Here is a 17774-nt window from a genome sequence, read left to right as displayed (position 1 = left end):
GCAAGTCTCCTGCTCCAACCAACAATACCAACAAGACCCTGGGAAATCATTGCCACTAATTTTATCGTGGAACTACCCTCTTCCAGGGGCTACACCACTATAATGGTTACCATTGATTTGTTAACTAATATGGCTCATTTTACACCTTTATACAAACTGCCATCCTCATCTGAACTTGCTGGAATTTTCCTGGAACACATATTCCGGCTTCATGGGCTACCATCCAAGATCATTTCTGACTGGGGACCCAAGCACATATCCCAGTTCTGGAAACAGTTATGTCGTATACTGGGAATCCAACGTGCCTTGTCTTCGGGTTATCACCCACAGACCAATGGAGCCACTGAATGAGTAAACCAAACCCTGGAACAGTATCTTCGTTGCTTTGCCACCAAGGTCCAGGATGATTGGTCACTCTTAATACCTGTGGCCGAATTCGCATACAACAATTCGGATCATTCAGCTATCAAAACCAGTCCTTTCTTCTGCAGTCAAGGATTTCATCCTTCAGTTCTACCGTCCATTCTTCCACACCCTACCCCAGTACCTGCGGTTGATTCCTGGATTGAAACACTAATTAATGTGCACAAAGAAGCAAAGGAACACCTTGAAAAGGCCCGAAGAGATGTTAAACATTATGCAGACTCCAAAAGAAGACCTGGGCCTTCCTATTCAGTAGGCGATAAAGTCTGGTTATCCTCGAAACTCCTTCCCCGTCGCCTACGACCAAATAAATTGGCTCCCAGGTATTACGGGCCCTTTTCTATAAAAGAAATTGTCAACCCAATGGCCTTTCGACTCCGACTACTAGAACCATGGAAAAGGATCCATCCAGTCTTCCACACCTCTCTGTTAAAACCATATGTTCAGCCCTCTTGAACTGCTCCAAGATCTACCCCAGTGATTGTCAATGACCAACTCGAATATGAGGTCTCCAGAATCTGTGACTCTAGGTACCGACGTGGTCAATTACAATATATGGTCGAGTGGAAAGGTTATCCTCCCAGTGAGTGCTCTTGGGAACCCGTGTCAAACATGAATACCCCCAGGCTGATTCGAAGATACCATCTTATCCATCCAGGCAAACCCGGAGGACCTGGGCTTCTGAGGAGGCATACTGTCATGAACCGTCGCCTACGTCCTTTTTGGACTTCGTGGTCCCTGACACACAGGGGATTGAATGCAGTAATCCTTCCAACATGGCCGCCGGACACGGAACGCTGTTTGCCAGTCCTTCCGCTCCACGCTCTGCGTTCTACTAAACAGACACGCCCCTGTGGCTCTGCGCGTCTCAACGCTACTGCTTGCTGTAGTTGGATGTGTGTTGCCGGAGTTTGCTCGGGGCTTTCATCTGCATACTGTTTCCCAGTTCCTTGAATCCCCCTTCCTTCCGTCCTTTCCTCAAAACTTACCTTCGAACTTCCTGGATTTTCGCCCACGCTCGGGTCACGCGTTCCATGTCTCCGAGCTCGGACATTGCTCCTTCATGGTCTCCGTCCTGGACATCTGAACGTATTCTGGAGTTTGATTGTCAACCTCACGCTGGAATTCCGAAGACCGGCGCACGGGTCTATACAAATCTCGGACCGTGTGAAAGAAGTCACCAAAGAAGGTCTCAAGCAAACAACAAAAACAGTTGAGAAGGGGAGAGACTTGTGACAGCGAGTGCTGGAATTAACATTGTTAAAACGCGTATGATAAGCGGCGTGGGTGAAGTTGAACTGCTAATGAGTGAGGGAACTTTTAAGCAAGTTACAATACCTTTGACAGAGTGGTCCAGCACCGTGTGGGTGCTCAGTCAAAGGTCTCTGTAAGGTATTCAGCTGAGAATTAATAACAGTGGATACATTTGGTCCGAGTCCCGGAGGAGGGTGACCAACTGAAACTGAACGAATAAAGTGAATCGAAGTGGTCCTGTAACGGGTCAGGAAAAATCCTGTGCACAGTAGAAAATCTTTGGTTTTGAGGAAATAGTGAAAGTTTGGAAAAGTAAGTGAATTTGGTCCGTGCCAGGCAGAGGGAGACCAATTGAAGGTTTTATGTTAAAGTGGGTCTGAGCCAGGCGGAGAGGGACCCAGGGTGAATCGAACATCACCCAAGAAGTTGTACATGAGAATCCTGACGAGAAAGGAACTTTTTTGAATGTTTGCTTGTCATATCAGGCCCTCTGAAGTAAGAGACTTTGAATGGCAAAGAGACTTTGGCACAGAAGGTCCTGATATTAAGATTTGAACTGCATCCTCATGCTAGAGAAGCCTGCGACTGTGCTAAACTCGAGTCTGTCGCCTTGTCCCGTGCTGAAAATGTGTGGAAGGGAACCCACCGGCTTGAGTATCCTGACATATAATTTCTTGAGCACTTTTCTTGTGCATAACGTTGTTTCCCACACTATTTATATTTCGAAGTAAGGATTGGCAAAAGGTTTATTAGTGTAGACCCTTTTATTTTGAGAAGACACAAATAGGACTGCGTTTTTATTATTTGATGGTTGTAGCTCGCTCCCATCTTTAGATTTAGGATTATATAGGCGTTTTTCAAACCCAATCGAAGTTCAATAAACACCTTTGAACTGTGATCACTTGTGTCTGTCTTACTGTTTGATACCATGCCTTCCTTATACCAGGAATTGGTTGATATCTTGTATAAAAAAACAGGCCTCCACCGTGATTCTTGTAGGGCTCAGAGATTGTTTCTTTTCAGGGCAGGTACCAGAATCTGGGTATCATCCATAAGCAATGAAAGACTAGAACAGAAATGTTTTAGCGCTTTCCTGAAAGCCAAGTGATTGGATAGATTTTTTACTGTCAATGGTAAGTCATTCCAAATTTGCGCGGCTACAACTGAGAAAGCCTGTCCCCCATTGCGTAAACGTCAGAAGGTAGGCACCAGTAGCAAACGGGCCGATGCCGAGCGCAAAGGGTGGGTCGGGAGGGACTGGGTAAACTTGGACTGGAGGTATTCTGCCCCCTGTCCATGCAGCGCCCGATGAACAATACAAAGTGCTTTAAACTTGATCCGCTCCATGACCGGAAGCTAATGAAGGGCACGCAGCACCAGAGAGATATGGGCCCCATAAGGAGACCCTGTTGCCGCCCAGGCGGGCAAGTTTTGAAGGCACTGAAGCTGTTGGATCATACCCTTAGGCTGTGCAAGATATAAGGAATTACAATAATCTAGTCTACTTAGCACCAAGGCAGTAACCACCGGGGAGCAAAGAGTAACTGGTAAAATAGGAAGCACCTTTTTAGTATTTTAAGGTGAAAATTACCAGCTTTACAAACTGCAGATACTTGAGTCATTCATAGAAAAAGAGGCTGAAAGACTGACTCCCAGATTCTTCACCTTGGTCACAGGAACAGGAAGAGCACCAAGGGATGAAAGCCAAAAAGAGGACACACAAAGTGTAGGATCAGGGAGTGGGGTCCTACCACCATCACCTCCGTCTTGTCCCCATTCAGCCTCAACCAGTTACGACTCATCCACTCACCCACAGCCATAAGGCACTAATGAAGACACGACGAAACCTCAGTCCGATCAAGATCTAACCGTATCAGGATCTGGGTGTCGTCGGGATAGGAGTAGCAGCTGATGCAGAGGGAGCGGATGAGACAGATCAAAGGCAGATGTAAATGTTGAAGAGAATGGGTGACAAGGCGGAGCCCTGCGGAACACCACAGGTAAGGCGGCAGGAGCCCGAAAGAAAGGAAGCAAGAGAAAGCACCTGTGTACAATCAGCCAAGAACGATGAAAACTAGGCTAACACCTGACCCGAGATGCCAAGCTGATTGAGGCAAGTAAGCAAGGTGGTGGGGTGGTCAACAGTGTCAAACACCGCTGACAAATCTAAAAGGATCAGAGCGCCTACCCCACCTGCATCAACCAGTCTGGCCATGACATTCAAGACCATTACAAGAACACTGTCGGTGCCCCGACCAGGCCTGAAACCCGATTGAGCAGGGTCAAGAAGTTTAGAAGATTCCAAAATATGGGACAGGAGAGGAGAAACCAAAGATTCCAAAAGCTTCATAGAAAAAGGAAGTAAAGAAACAGGATGGAAATTGGAAAGGAGAAGTGGGTCCAATGAGGGTTTTTTCAGAAGGGGAATGACTGGGGCGATCTTCAATTCCAACGAAATAACCCCCGGCTGACATGAGATATTTATGGCCGACGTGAATTCCGTTAAAAGAACCCAGGAGATCTCTTTCATAATTACCAATGGCACCACATCAAGAGGAGAGCCTGACTTGATGCGTTGTATGGCATTTAATACCATCTCCTCAGTAAAGAGCGGAAAGCATGACCATTTTTTCACTTTAGCTAGGTCACTCGGGCCTATCTGTTGCTTCTCAGGAGCAAGTGCTGAGGCAGACGCAAGAATATTGGTGCGGATGGCCTCAATTTTAGACACAAAAAACTGGGACATGGAATCACAACGGTCCTGAGAGGGAGTTACCATAGGGGTACATTTGTCTGACCGAGAATGATTTGACCGCTGCAAAAAGAGCTTTCGGCTGACATGAGGCAGCCTCAATTTTCTGTGCTAAATAAGATTTCATAGCTGCTGTAATAGCTAAGAAATATGCTACTGAGCATGCTTTATACTCTAAGGTTGCAATCGTATGCAATAGGCCATTTGCGCTCCGACTGACTGAGTTTAAGACAGGCTGCTTTAAGGTGTTCAGAGAACCATGGTTCTGAGGGAAGCCGACAGGGTTGAATAAGCTGCCGAGGAGCAATTACATTGGCTGCTTCAAGAAGCAGACCAGACAACGTAGAAAGAGAAATATCAGGAGCCGCTCAGCACTTAGCTTTAACTAATCTGACCAAGCCCAATAGGTCGGCCGAACGTCAGCCGTTTAACCATACTCGCGGCAGGGGGATACTTACAGGTGCCTCACCAGTTTTAAATATACAAGTCACTAGATAGTGGTCGGACTACAGAACAGTCGCAACCGAATGAACAGATAGAAAAGCTTCATTAGCCAACACCAAATCCAAGGTATTACCAATGCAATGAGTAGGGACAAGTACCAGTTGTTGGAGATCAAGGTCCATCAAACTGGCAAAAAATAAAGCGCAGGGACCCTAGGAGCATTGGAATTTAAATTAAGATCACCCAGCACCACAAGATGCATGTATTTCAAATGGAGATCAGCCACTAAATCAACAAAAGGTTCCATAAAACCAGCATGGGAACCTGGGGGGCGGTAGATCAACAAAAAATCACAGGTAAGAACAGGGGACATAACGCACCTCAACAACAGAGCCTCTATTGCCAAGGAGTGGGAACAGCTAAGTTGTGTAACCATAAAAACAGATTTAAATATTACTGCAACCCCACCACCTACTCGGGGGGAGGGGCGGTCTAAGTTAATAATTCTGAAATCTTCAGGAATTGCCTGCACCAGAGCCAGCGCTGAGCCCTCCTGGAGCCAACTCTTGGTAATGAAGAGCAGAGCAGGAAAGCGGTCTGAGAAAAGGTGGTAAATATCAGCCACATGTGCTGGTAAAGATCTAGTGTTGAGCAACATCAACACTAGATTAGAGGGCAGCTGTGCCTGCAAAGACTACTGTTGAACACACAGTGACATGGCAGGTTTGGTCGTACTCCTTCAGCCTGTGGGTAATACAGTATTCGGGGGGGTGAGGGACAGTAGTGCTTCTCTGGAGAATAATAACCTGTCATCCTGGCTGTCCGTTGCACGGGCGAGTGAGCCGGCACATATAATGCTGTGCTCAACTACGAGTGAGGGGAGGGAACGCCTCCTCGAGAAATAAAAAGAGGACTGACTGTCAGCTTGGTGTCCTGCAGGGAAAGAAAGTATCAGAAGGCAAAATTAGTGCAGCATCAGTTAATAAAATGCAGTAGTGGATCTTAAAAACATCAACACAATGAGCTTAAAAACAATATTAAATGGTGACAGCAGTCAAAGTACGAATCTAATAACAGCAAGAGGTGCTTTATAATGGTGGCCCAGAAGGACGACCTCACCTCTCTAACCTGCACGGGCGAGTGAGCCAGCACATATAATGATGTGCTCAGCTACGAGTGAGGCGAGGGAACATCTCCTCAAGAAATAAAAAGAGGACTGACCATCACTGATTGTGTTGAACCGTGAAAGCCAGATACCAGGAGAAGTGAGTCATTCTCTTGGTAGAAAGGGCCTGGGGAAAGGAGTGTTCCCCCCTGGTTGTGTTGAACTCCAGATAAGAAGGGAGCCACTCTCCTGGTAACCAAAGCTGAAAAGACTTTATGATACAAAGTATTGTGCCTGACAGAGAGAAGTGTCAGAACGTTGTCTTTTCTGTTGGAGGACAATTTGGACCTGGGGAAGGGAGTCATTCCCCTAAGAAGAAGCCAACAACTAGAAGTCAACTTATATCACCAGCTTGAAAGAAGGTCTACTTTATCTCTAGTTTAGTTTTAAGTGTAAGGGACAGATGTTTCTTTTATTTTTTTTATTTATTTTGGCTTGACAAGCCTTTACAAAATAGAAACAAAATAAAACATACATCACAGTTTATGAAGAAGCATAAAACAAGTAGAAGAGAGCTACAACATTTTTTTTTCCTATTTTTTTTATCAACCCTGCCAAGTTTTCTGTTTCCTATGTGCACGCTGTTTAGATGCATTTAATCTTAACCTTTGTACGTTAAATGATTATTTCGCATTTGATTAGCACCTGAATTGCTGCAAACGACAATGCAGCATTGGTACCTGATATGATTCTGTCCCACAGGAAGTCTGAAATTATATCTTCCTCTCTGCACACAACATTTCTGAAGAATCTTAAACGATATGTCCATGAACCTTCACAGTGCATTAGTAGGTGCCTTAATGTTTGTTTGGCAGGGTTTATGCAAATTGAGCACAGTTTTTTTGCTGTGTCCCCTTGGTTGCATTTTTCCAAGACCGGCCCACAGTGGACGAGGTTTAGTCTCATTCGGAGGAAGTTTGAACGCAAGTTCCTGTTGGGGAATTTCAGTAGGTAGCGACAGGGACACCCGAGTTCCTTTTCTGCCTTCAAGAAAGCACTTTGGATTGGGTCTGCTCTTACTTTCTCTATTGTTTCGATCCAATCCCGAAGTTCTAATTTTATTTTTACTTTGAGAGGGTTTAGGGACCAGAGTCTCTTCATCCAGATCTATTCTCATCAGTGCTTTCATTGCCTTTTCCCCTAATGAGGTCAGAAGAGATGATTTATTTTGCAAGCTTTGATATCTTAGATCTCCATAAAGCGTAGAGTCTTTACTCGTAATTATTTCTCTATACAGGGAAATGAGTTTCCATTCTGCCATGCATTTCAACGACTTGAGACCTAGCTCAAATCTTAAGCTTTTTAAGGAAGCACAGTTTGGAAGGCCCAAGGCTCTTTTCCATAGTTGGCCCTCAAAGCTTTCCCAATTTGCAGACCAAAGTTCTGGTTTAGCTTCCAGGCCATAGAGTAGCACTGGGACCACTTTTGCTAGGTAGAACTTCACCAGCGGAAGGATAGAGAATTTACAAAATGTGTAATTCAATTTAATCATTTGTGATGTAGCTTGTGTTATTTTGGTCATTACCTCGGATTCTACATTATATAGTGCTGGATGGGCATGGATGTTATATCCCAGGTATTTTATGGTTTCTACAATTCTTATGCTTTTTCCTCCCAGCTTCCAGTTTTTGTACTTTGTTTTTGACAGGGGATGTTTAAAGATCAGGATGTTTGACTTAGCAGAGTTGACTGTTAGCTTATTTAGCCCGACATACTCATTCAATTTTTCGAGTAAATGTTGAAGACCAATTGGTGTTGTATCAGGAAGTACTATGTCGTCTGCATAGGCCAGCCAACAGATTTTTCTCCCATTTATGGTTGTGCTTGCCATTGCAGACGTTTCTAAGAAAGGTCCCATATCTGCTAAGAACAGGTTAAAGAAAAGAGGCGCTCCCAAGCACCCTTGTCTGACCCCCCTGTTTACCTCAATTAACTTAGAAAGATGGTCCATTACATCAAGCCGAACTCTCAGATTTGTTTCCCTGTGCAGTTCCACTAAGATGGATAATAGTGTTTCTTGCATTCCCCACTTGCGGAGTTTCTCCCAGAGAAGAGCTCGTTCTACTTGATCAAACGCCTTTGAAAGGTCTATCCAGGCTCCATACAGGGGTTGCATTTTTTCCCTTTATTTTGTTCATTCAATATATTTAGGATCAGACCATTTATAGATGTTGAGTGGCCTTTCCGGAATCCTGTTTGAAAGCGTGATAAGATGTTAGAATCTTCTACCCATTTCGAGATGTGGTTTAATAGTAACTTCATAAATATTTTGCTTTCAATGTCCAGCAGCGCTATTGGTCTATAGTTCGCTGCTGATCGGCGAACCCCATTTTTGAAGAAGGGTATGATAAGAGCCGTTTTCCAGGATGTTGGAAATATCTGCTTTTTGAGAATTTCCTACCGGTTCACTTTTCAGTGTCTGCTAGGTCATGCCATTCAGTCCCGAGGCTTTAGATGTAGAGGAGTTGACTATGACTTCATAAATGTGCTCCTCCTTAAACTTGAGTTGCCAAGGAGTATCTGGTTTAATCCTAAAATGACAGTTACTATCACTCTTATAAATCTCTGTCAAATACTTGACCCAACCATCTTCAGACACTAGATTACGCAGAGAATTTCCTACTTCCCCCTCAAATTGGTTCATTGTTTCCCAGAAGTTCTTACTGTTGTTTTCTCTTAGTGTGTTAAGTATATGTTCACCATCTATTTGCATCCGGATTTCCTTCTGTAAGATTGACCATGATTTATAGTTAATTTTTTCTCTTTGTATTTCAGTTTTCATTTTTGCAACCAGATATCCTGCTTTCTTGATGTCTCGCCAGGCTTTTCCTATGCTCTTTCTTTCTCCTTTGCGTTGGTTCATCAAAGGCATGGAGGTGTTTTTGTTTGACTTTTCCTGCTAAATCTCCGGGCGCTAGGGTTGCCCAGAAAAATGTGGTGAACCTGTGTGGGTCGCATTGCACTTTCCAAATATGTTTAGGGGTCTCATTAAGTCTTCTGTTTAATTTAACCCCCCCATCTTTATATTTCACAACTCTGATTTTCCCTTTTTTTCCCTCTAGGATCTGAGTTTCTCTTTCCGTTTTTGTTACTAAGATATTTTCGAATGAGAGTTCGAGTCTGCTGTGATCACTACCTCCTTCCTGTTTTAGAGTGAGTACGGAAGGTAAAGCGACCAGGTCTTTTGAGACAAAGATGAAGTCTAGAGCAGAGGATGATTTCCCTCTACGCCATGTTGTATATGGTCTTTGTTCTCCCTCTTGACTATGCTATTGACCATATGAAGGTCCCATTGTTCCATAAAGTCCTGCCACATTCTTCCCCTGCTTACTTTCCTATTATTCACATGACATGCCTCTCCTTTCTGTGGATGTAAACAGTTCGAGTTAAGGTCTCCTGCCACAATATTATTACTGGAGGCCGAATTTACTTTCACTGCTTCAAGTAATAAGGCCAGGTCTTCTAGTTTAGAGTTTGCAGGATTCCAGTATATGTTTACAAAGACCCAGGTTGTGGGTTTTTCTTGTAGATTTGTTTCTGCTCTACATGCATGAATACCTGAAGGGTTTTTCCATATTTCTACTGCATTTTTGAAAGTTTGATTCTAGAGTGCTAGAAGCAAACCTCCTGAGGGACGACTTAATGACATTTGTGAAGCTGGTAAACAAAAAACTGTATATCCTTCGATGTTTAAAGGGTTTACCAGCCAAGTTTCTTGTAATAGGACCACATCTCCCTGATTGAATAAATGTGCCCGTGTTTCTTTTGCTCTAATAACGCTGCAGCCCCTCGTGTTCCAGCTAAAAACATTTAGATCATTTCTTCTAAAGTTGTTGAGTTCCCAATCCCAGCTTCTGCAGTAATTGCATCAGTATTTCTGGGAGAAGCATGAGGGTGGTTTATTTTGTGTTTAGATCCTTCTCTAAGCTTCCCCTTTTCATCAGGTACAATTCATTTGCGGTTACCTTTCCCTTGTTTTTTGGTGATAAAATGTTCTGATGATTAACTGTAATACTACTTTCTGTGTCATTACATGAGACCTCCAGGCCATAGGATTCCAGCTCTTTAGATTCTTGTAGCATAGCATTTTTTGCGTTTGCAGAAGTTAGAGTCAGTTCTACCATGAATGGGTCATTAGACATTGGGAATTTAACACTCTCTATGTCTGCACATACGAAGGATTGAAGATTTTTTGCTTTTTTCATTATGCCCAATATTACTCCACGACTCAAAGATTTGTGATACCCTAGGTTTGAGCGCAGTCTCAACCAGACTCTTTGAGTAGTATTATTTTTCGATGTGCTTTGATTCGGGTGATCGCAAACTTTGGGTGAGATCTGTGTTGCTGAAAGGGCGTCATCTCGAGATCCAAAACTGCTTAGCTTTACTGATTTCCCTTCGCCATTTTGAGCTTTGCCTTCATTTGCTTTAAATGTTTTTTTTTTCCATCGTGGTCGTGGAGGAGGTTGACTTTGGGAGAAGTGTATTTGAATCCTCAACGACTGTTTGTTTCTTAATTAGAAAGATGGGAGCAATTTTCATATTATCACACTGTGCTGTAGCAATGTTGTTTACATTATTTTTCTTCTTTTCCAGTTGATGATCTCTTTTCAGAAAGATCGGGGCCCATTTTAGTGTTTTTATTATGGGATCCTTTTGAGGTGCACCATCTAATTCATTTCGTGTTTGTGATTTCCCCGAATTTGGTTGTCCTTTCAGAGCATTCTTCGCCATTTTTATTTTTGGGCTATTGATTCGCTCTGTCTCCTCCTCAGTTTGCAAGCCGATACTTGCTTTTATGATTACAGCAATTCCTTCCGTTTTATTGCTGTTACCTGTTTTGATCTTTTCAGGATTTTTCTTATTTAGCTTCTGATTTTCCTTTCCTTTGGCAATCTTACTTTTTTCTGTGAGGTTTTGTGAATCTTTGATGTTACATACTGTGCTATCCTGTTCCTCACTATTGCCAGAGGTTATTAGGTTTATCTTGAGGTTTGTTTTTTCTTTTACATTTCTAGTTTTGTTATCTTTCGGCCCTTTTTTTAATTTCTTTTTGCTTTGGGGTATGTTGATTTTGACTTCTCTCTTCTTGTGAGACGTTTCCTCATTTTCCTTCTGCCTCTTGAGGTCTGGTCGCCTGGTTTTTGCCAGTCTTGAGTTTTCTCCATTTGATTCCCTTTTTCTTTTTCTGGTTGAAGTTTTTGAGTACTTTCTTCAGGTTCGGTTTCTTCTTCTAGTACATCGGTGAGCCTTCGGAATTCTTCCAGGACTGAGTCTGAAAGTGGTGTGTCAACTAATGAGTATTCTTGGATTTTTTCTGTAGTTCTCTCTGCTTGGTTTGTGTTCAAATTTCCTTTCAATACTGATAAAACCTTGTGCAGTAGTTTGTTATTTTGGTTTCCAATCTCTTTCTTTTCCTTCAATGATTGCTGAATGGAGGATATATCAAGTCCTTGTTTTACCATTTCCAGATTTAGGGCCTGGAGCGGGAGGGTCAGGTTTGTGTTAGTTGCGGTCACCAGACCTACTAAAGAAGAGTCACACAGTGCTATTTCTTTGGCCATCTCTAACAATGTCCCATTTTGTGCTTGCACCTCCATTTTTAACATCTCAAAGACTGAGACCAATGAGATGAAAACAAAGTTCAAAGCTTTCAACGTTTCTGTATTAGGTTCTGTTTTTGTTTTGTCATCTTCAGGGTGGACTCAGTCTCATTGTTCGTTTAAAGTTTGTTTCGTACTTTTCGGGGAACTGTGAGTTTTGCAGCATTGGTGATACCACCTTATCCCCCTCGTTTGGGATGGAAGTTTCTTTCCCCAACGTTGCTGGCGATATATACCTTTCTGTACTAGAAGATGGAGTTTGGGGTTGCCTCGGGTTTTCCCAGAGGATGAGTGACATCACTGTGACTTTTATGTCGTTTTCTCCCAAAGTGTTTTTCTATTTTCCGTTGAAATCTTTTCATTGTTGTAGTGTACTCTAAGCCCTGCTTCCAATTGTTTAATATTGCAACACTTGGGTTCTTTTTCTTGAGGCTGTCCACTGGGGTATTGTGAAGTTCTTCTGCATGTACCAGAACTTGAGAATTTGCTGGGGAGTGTTTAAATTTGTGTTCCCCTGGGTGTATTGTTCCATGGGAGTATTTACTTCATGACTTCCGTTTCGGTATGATCCATCCCCTTCACCCCCCATATCACTCACTAAACGTGCAGATGGTGTGTGATGCCCACCACCTCATCACCCATTGCTGTGCCAGATTTCCTGGTTCAACCCACGACTCCATTGTGCTGCGCAACTCAACGCTGCCTGAGTACATGGCACGTCACAGTGGATAGTGTACCTGGCTGCTGGGTGAGTCTAACTACAAGGGCCTGTGCACTGTTGAATTGGGGAGGGGTGGCAGAAAACACCATAGCCTGCCTGACCGCTTGTTGAGTCTAACTAAAAGGGCGTGTGCACTGTTGGATTATGTGCATGTATAACACTGATCAGCAGTGGCTGTGCTCAGTGTATGCATCAATTCATTTATTGTTATACCACTATGCGCTCAGACAATTAGCAACACACCCTTGAAAGCGCAAAGAGGCCAGACAGGGTGGGTAAAGGGGAAGGTAGACCATGAATAAGAGCAAGGATCAGTAATTAGCCACGTCCCCTGTCTGTTAGAAGTGCACAATCATGTGCTCGCTTCGGCAGCACATATACTAAAATTGGAATGATACAGAGAAGATTAGCATGGCCCCTGCGCAAGGATGACATGCAAATTCGTGAAGCATTCCATATAAAAAAAAGAAAGAAAAAAAAAAAAAAAAAGAAGTGCACAATCATATATGTATCCGATTGTAATTCGAAATGTTTTTCTGTACATATCTATGATTGACTGTCATGGACATAATGGTATTAATGCATTGCAATACAATTATGACACACACACCAGTTCCATTTCTGTTAGTTGTACTAAAAGGGTCAGAGGTCATGTTGGCTGTGAATGGGCCATGTCAAAGCCACTGCACACCGAACACCCACCACGCATTCTCACAATGTGCATTTCTGGTATCCGAAATAGGACATATGCTAGCTAAACTGCATTTTGCATGTGCATTTTTGTTTTCTTAAGTGAACACTATACAACCAGTACCAATATGATATGGGCAGAAGTATGACATTGTACACTTTGTGTTGCTCCTGTGCAGGTGATGCCAGTTATCCCCTGATGCCATGGTTGATGACCCCCGTGAGGCAACCACACAACCTTCATGAGCAGGTATACAACTGTGCCCATGTACCTACCAGGTACACAATTGAACAGACATTTGGCATGTTAAAGGCGAGGTTCTGCTGCCTGAGTAGATCGGGGGGAGCACTAATGTACAGCCCTGTAAAGGTGGGAAAAATCGTCCTTGCCTGTGCCATGTTGCACAACATGTGTATCAGGCGCAACGTCCCACTGCCCCCGACATGGACATGCACCCACCAGAGGCAGAGGAGGACAGTGATGAGGAGCAGCCAATTGCACAGCGCTGTGGATGGACATGTCGCATAAGATGAACTTATACACCACTACTTCTGATAACCTGTCATACATGCAGCATAGGCCAGCTAGCGCACTAGGCACTGGCCACTGCATATTAAGAAAATCACTCACTTACACTGAAAAATCAATGTCCAGCCATGATTTGTTTGCAACACCAACTGTAATTTATGCTATGAAAATATATACAAATGTGTAACGGGTGAATTTGCTAAACTATCCCCCCAAACTATCCCAATTTGTGTTCATGGGTCTGCTGGGACGAGGGAGTCACTTGTTTCTTTGGTGTGTGATGCTGGTTATTTGTGGGTTTTGAAGGTGCTTGGCACCGACGTGACTTTGTGCCATGGCTAGCACGGCGGACACACGCCATTTATGGTGCGGCAGGTGGATTTGTGTCTTAGTGATATGATATGATATGATAGGTTATTTATAACACGCTTACTACCCAGAGGTTTCTAAGCGCGGACCCGGGGATCGAACCCATGTTGCTCCGTGTCATCTTGTTTCCAAGGCAAGCACGTTGCCGTTGAGCTATCCTCCTGAGACTTGCAGCAGGAGCATGTTCTGTTGGTGATACAGGGTGCCTGTGCTATGTTCTATGTGTATTTGGGGTATAAGTGTGGTTTTGGGTGAAGGTGTATGTCATTGTGTGGACCCAGGTTGCTGGTTGGGGCGGTATTGGTGTTGTGCACTACGCACTTGAAGTATTTTGCTGCTGTAGTGGGTGCAGGGTGCACAGAGAGGTTTATGTTGCATGGGTTATGTGTGCTCACCAGCCTCCTCAGATATCATGGCTCTGCCCTCCGCAGCACTGACCCCATCTATAGCCTCGAGGTGTAGCACACTGTGACACGACTCCTCCCAATGCTGCAGCTGGATACGGGAACCGCTGCCGCCACCTGTGGCCAACCCCTGTCTGCCCTGGGCCGACAGGAATTTGCGCACCCGCAAGCGCAGGTCATTTCCCCTCTTGTGGCAGTCACGCACAGTGCAGGGGGTTGTGCCACCTGCTATCACTTTATGGGGAACCTCCTCCCAGATGGTCTTCTTACACAGCTGGGCCTGTCTGCGTTGGAGAAGAGTTCATCTGCGTGTTGGACAATGGTATCCGCCAACATGTTGAGCTCTGCCTCGCTGAAGCGTGCCTTGCGCCTCCGGGTTGCACAGACTCCTGATGCCATGTTGTTTTGATAGATTCTGTGCTCAGGATTTGGGTATCTAGCGTGTGCTCTCAGGATTACAATGGATTGTGTTTTAGTAATGGCCGGCGGTCGATTTCCTGTTCCGGCAATCACTGTATTTCTGGTCACGGTAATTGCGGCACCGTTGTTACTGGTGCCGGTGGCCCCGGGACCATGATGCCGGAATCGGAGTCACCGGCACTGAGGACGCCGGTGTTGGCATTTTTGGGGGGGGGTGTTGGAATCACCGGCTTGCCAGTGCCAACCATTCCAGCATGCAGGAATGCACATGCACGCCAACACAGAAACATCTGGTGTTTCCGGCATCAAGAGTTGAAAGACACAGTGGGACCGGCATGTCGGTAATTGGGATTTTTTACTGGCATACTTGTAATGAGGCCTAAAGTCTCTTATTTCAGAGGGCCTGATGCGACAAACAAACATCAAAGTTCCTTTCTTCTCAGGATTTCATATGCACAATTTCTCTGGTGATTTACTGTTCACTCCGAGCCCCCCTCCGCCGGGCTCAGACCCACTTCTGTGAGGATTTACACATGCACAGCTTCTGGAGTGATTTACTGTTCCCCCCAGGTCCCCCTCCGCCGGGCTCAGACCCACTTTCACACAATGTTCTTATTTGATCTCCCTCAATCAGGCTCGGACCATTTTATCTAATTTTCCAATCTTTCCTTTTCTATATCAAATATCAAAGACTTTCGACTGTGCATCAGATTTTGCTTGGCCCGCCGCAGGACCACTTTGATTCACAAAATCTTTCTCTTTACTTTCAATTCTGTCACCTTTTGGCTGGATACCTTACAGAGACCTTCGATTGGGCACACATGCAGTGCCGGACAACTCTGTCAATGACGTTGTATTGACGTTGTATTTCTTTCATTCAAAGTTCAAACATTCCTCAGCAGTTCAACTTTACTTGTGTCTTTCCTCACACGAGTTTTAACAATGTTCGTTCCAGCGCTCGGTATACTATGTTGCTGCTTGCAACCTTGGCTTCAACACAGACCGGTCTCTTATCGGTCTCCCCAAATCACAAGCTGTGTTGATTCCTCTGTCGTTACTTTGTTCTTAGAGCCAAGGATGGTACCACAGCAGCTGCTGCTTCTCCCTGACTCGATTACATGTAGGAGGAGCGTGGATGCCTGCGACAAACAATGCAGGATTCTTCAAACTTGTCTACGGGCCTTAAGCTGTCCAATCTCAGGGTCTGTTGATCATAACGGTTTCTGTCCAGAAAGTTCAAGGGAATTTCTGTTACGCTCACCTGATATCCCCGGGGACGTATGGAAGGCTCTGAGATCTGGAACCATGGATGCATAGTTGCCCAGTGCTGAATAATGAATCTTGGTTATTTGTAGGGTGAGCTATCCGTCCTGCGTTTCTTGTGCAGGGGCGCTTGATGTTTGTTGGTGAGCTGCCCGAGTTGCTTCACTGGTGCAGTACGCCTTCCTTGGGTCCAGGCCTGCTGTGACCCCGAATCTGCTGGTAGGCAGGTAGGTTTGTTAATTGTAAGTCTTTGTTCTGTTTATGGTGGGAATTCGTTATTGTCTTTATCTTCTTCTTTTCAGGTGCGAAGGTCTTGATGCTGGCGTGCCGGATGGAGAGGCACGTTTTCTAGGTAGGATAAAGCGCGAAGCGCACCGCCTTTATTGTCTTTTAAAGCTAACCTGTGTTTTCTTCTTCTTCTCCTCACAGGCCGTTGTGGTGCTGCGAGTGGATGAGAGTGCGATGAAAAACAGGCCCCCGGAATCTGTTAAGGTAAGTACAGTGCTGTGCGGTTGTTTAATATTGAAAGCGAACCTGAACATGTCTCTTTTCCTTTGCAGATGTTGCTGTGGTGCTCCGGATGGAAGCGTGGCGTAGCGCGATGGAATTCAGGTAAGACTGTTGGAATTTGATGTTTTGGAAGCACGCGTTCTAATATTGTTTTTCCCTTTCTCGTTATTGCAGGTCGCAATGTTCGAACAGCAGCTGTGGTAGCGGTTCGCCGGAAGTCCTTAAGCTAGTACTCACAGGTGAGTGATGTTTCTTCTTCTCTCGGTTTCCACAGATTGCAAACCAGTTGAGATGCTGAGTGCTGGATGGTGTTTTCTCAGGTAAGACACAATAATCTTGTTCTTGTTCTTGCAGGATTACATGAAGATTCTGAAGACCAGGAGCTGGACACGGTGAGCGTCACGCTGCGGTTGCAGAATAACTCGAAGCGTGTTCTGCAGTCAGGGTGTGGTTTATATAGCCCAGGGAAAGTAGTACCAGGGAAAGTTGTTCCAGGCCTGCCACACCCAAAACACTAGACCGCATGGCTTGGTTCTTAGGACTAGACTGTGTGGGTGCTTCCATGTTGGATTTAAAGGCCCATGTACATAAATGGGACCTAGCTTGAACAGCCCTTCCTTCCTAAATATAAGCCTGGTGCCAAAGGCGCCAGGACTGGCTCCAGGAGCCCTTTTACAGGGGTTTTAAGGTCCTCAGGGTTCAGGTGGGAGCCTGCTTGTGGCACAATTTGTGCCCCCTCACAGTGGTCATGACAATTTCCCTCCTTGCAAGCCCCTCGTGGTTCGCCGTCTTTCGGTCCTCATTCAGCTGCCATCTCGAAACTGCTGTTTCCTTGTGTGCTTTGCCTCGCTCAGAGTGTGATTTTGTGCTCTGCCTTTTATCCGTGTTGGAAAGCTTAATGTAAGTCAGGTGTGAGTGTTGGTCAGTAATTACCTGACCTCGCCTCACCATTGTATTGGGACCTGTCAAGTGTACTGCTTGGGTGTTAGTCTGTTTTCTCTCAGAGCGGGCTGTCTGTGTGAATGTGTTTGTGTAGAAAAGGGGGGGCGGGCGGTAGAGTTCCCACATACCCTACCTGGTAGGATGGAGGGGAAGGTGTTACAGCGAAGGAGATACCGTGTCTCACCATCTAGTTTCCCACTCCCACTCCCCGAAGGCCGCTCACCCAAGTAATCCTCCCGTACTGGTCCACCCCCAGCAACTGGATCAAAAAGGGATGGCCGTGTC

The 17774-nt window shown here is 44.9% G+C and overlaps 1 non-coding gene across 1 annotated transcript; it reads left to right on the top strand.

Annotated features, from left to right (window-relative positions):
- Nucleotides 1–12718: 12718 nt before the first annotated feature.
- Nucleotides 12719–12825, top strand: LOC138568549 (U6 spliceosomal RNA). The gene has a single exon (XR_011302882.1). It is a non-coding gene; the product is annotated as a U6 spliceosomal RNA (small nuclear RNA).
- Nucleotides 12826–17774: the final 4949 nt, after the last annotated feature.

Source organism: Ambystoma mexicanum, chromosome 2p, assembly GCF_040938575.1.
Source record: "Ambystoma mexicanum isolate Mex_15411 chromosome 2p, UKY_AmexF1_1, whole genome shotgun sequence".
Lineage (NCBI taxonomy): Eukaryota > Metazoa > Chordata > Amphibia > Caudata > Ambystomatidae > Ambystoma > Ambystoma mexicanum.
Note: the sequence above shows the minus strand (reverse complement) of the source record. Positions and strands in the feature narration are given on the sequence as shown.